Raw genomic sequence first — 2,400 nt, forward strand, 5'->3', positions numbered from 1 at the left:
TATATCGATCGATAACTAGAGCTCTGTCGGTCAATTCTAAGCATAAAATTTTTACTCACATAAAAACTACTGCAATGTTATAGTGCCCTGGATCAACTGGAACAGAAATAGACTGAGCTGAAGGTGAGGAAAACCCCAAAAAAAATCAGGAAACCTTTTCGACGTATCCATGCAAAGGAGCCAGAAAGACAGCACTTGTTCACTGCCTACAATCATAAAGAGCAGTCACAACTTTACAACTGTATACATGTAATGAGAATATGTTTTAAAATGTTACCAACGCAGCCACAAGTCGATTGAGAGTCTATTTCCAGTCATCTGTTTCTTTAAGTCTTGGGAGTTTTCAAATCTTGTCACACTTTTTCAACACTTTACTTGAAGCAGCATTTTTTGTAATGCATGTTAATTGTATTCTTCCAGGTCTCCAGATGTGATGATGACGCCAACAAGTATATTCGTAATAAAGAATGTGTCTTTGGGTTGGACGACAATTCATATGACAAAATGTGCCTATAATCAAAGTGGGATAAAACACAGACTCACTCTTAATAATATTGTTTGGTTTTACTACAAAATATTGAGACCCTCTGCTTTCAGTTTCTGGGAGTTTGCAGCAAGTTTAGGTGATGCCGGTCACGAAGTGGGTGGTTGACAGGTTCTCTTGTGTCATTTGCTACTTCTTTCCTCTCTACCCTCAGACATCTATGTCTGATATATTATTTATCTGATATATCTCCTCCTTCTTTCCTTTGTATGTTACTCTCTTGTAACACTTTCAATCTTCGGCACCCATACAACCTATTTGTGTTGCAAGTGGCGTAAAATTCTTCTTGTTACTTAAAGAAAAAACGGTCACGATTAAGACTCAGGATGGGTTTAGTGAATGGTACCCCTCTTGTAAATCTGAATTCATAACTACGATACTGTGTCAGCTCTCTGATGTTTGTTGCTGTCCGTTGTACATGCGTACTTTCCCCCCCTTTATCCGTAACAATGTCATTTTGTTTCTTTTTGAACTCTCAATAAATCAAACTGGGGTAACTTTAGAGGTTGGTGGTTGACGGGTGCTCTGGTGTGGTTTGCTTCTTCTTTCCTATCAAACATCTGTGGTCTTTATCTCCCCTCCTTTTTGTGTTTGTTATTCTCTTGTAATACCTCTAATCTTCGGCACTTATATGATCTTATCGTGTTGCAAGTGGCGTAAAACACTTTCTTTTAAAAAATGAATAAATAACTAGACCTAGCAGTACCAGTATATCTAGGGAATAATGTTCATCTTATGAAAAGAGGAATTATCATGTCGTATGTATGGCTATTTTTTCATGAAGATTTTGGCATATTTGTCAAGTGGGGCCTTTTGCTGTGGAACTACAACACGTACTAGAACCACGCGTGTCCGAGTTGGCACAGGCAGAGAATGAAAGTGTCGATTATGGGAACTTTGTCGGGATATGCTTTTTACTTACGTTGCTTGGTGTGATGAGTATATACATTTAAATGCGTTTCTCAATAAATTGTGCTAGATTTCATATCTTATTCTGCGTACAAATAATTGCTAATTTATATGCAAGTGTGGTTTGGTTTGTTCATTCTTTCACTCCTATCGTTAATGTTAACGTTTATCGTCCTTATCTCTCCTCCTTTTCCTTAGAGTAACACCTCTAAACGAGGGCACTTTTATATTATATGAACTGACTGTGTTGTAAATGCCACAAAACGGTGACTGAAACTTAAAAATCTCCTTTTCCCTCAGCTCCTCCTCCCTCTCCTTTTTTCCACCTCTTCCTCTCGCTCCCTCTCTTTACCTTATCCTCTCCCTTCTTTTCCCTCAGTTCATCTCCCTGCCTTTCTCCACCTCCTCCTCTTCCTCCTTTACCCTCAGCTTCTCCTCTCCACCCCCTCCCCCTTTCTCAACCCCTTCCTTCACCTATTTGGCCATCTCCTCATCCACCTCAGACCCTACTCAAGCTCATGCACCCACACCCCCCCCCTTCCCTCGTTTTAGCTCCTCTTACTTCATTACCATCATCATCATTATTGTTGAAAAAGCAGAGTAGAGAGATATAGTCCTGGTGAATTGTCAATCTGCAGTTAATAAATATATTAAAGTTTTTTTGTTTTTTTTCCTTAATTTTCGAAGGCTTGGGATAATGCTAAAGACAGCGCTGTATGTGTATCATGATTGTGCACTTCATCATCATCATCATCATCATCATCATCATCATCATTAGCAGCAGTAGCTGCAACAACAACACTCCTGAGCGGAGAAGAAAAATGAGTCGCATCCGGAAAAAGGCTTTTGTTTCTTCTTCTTCTTCTTCTTCTTCTTCTTCTTCTTCTTCTTCTTCTTCTTCTTCTTCTTCTTCTTCTTCTTCTTCTTCTTCTTCTTCTTCTTCACGT

This window comes from Aplysia californica, unplaced genomic scaffold (assembly GCF_000002075.1).
Source record: "Aplysia californica isolate F4 #8 unplaced genomic scaffold, AplCal3.0 scaffold00143, whole genome shotgun sequence".
Lineage (NCBI taxonomy): Eukaryota > Metazoa > Mollusca > Gastropoda > Aplysiida > Aplysiidae > Aplysia > Aplysia californica.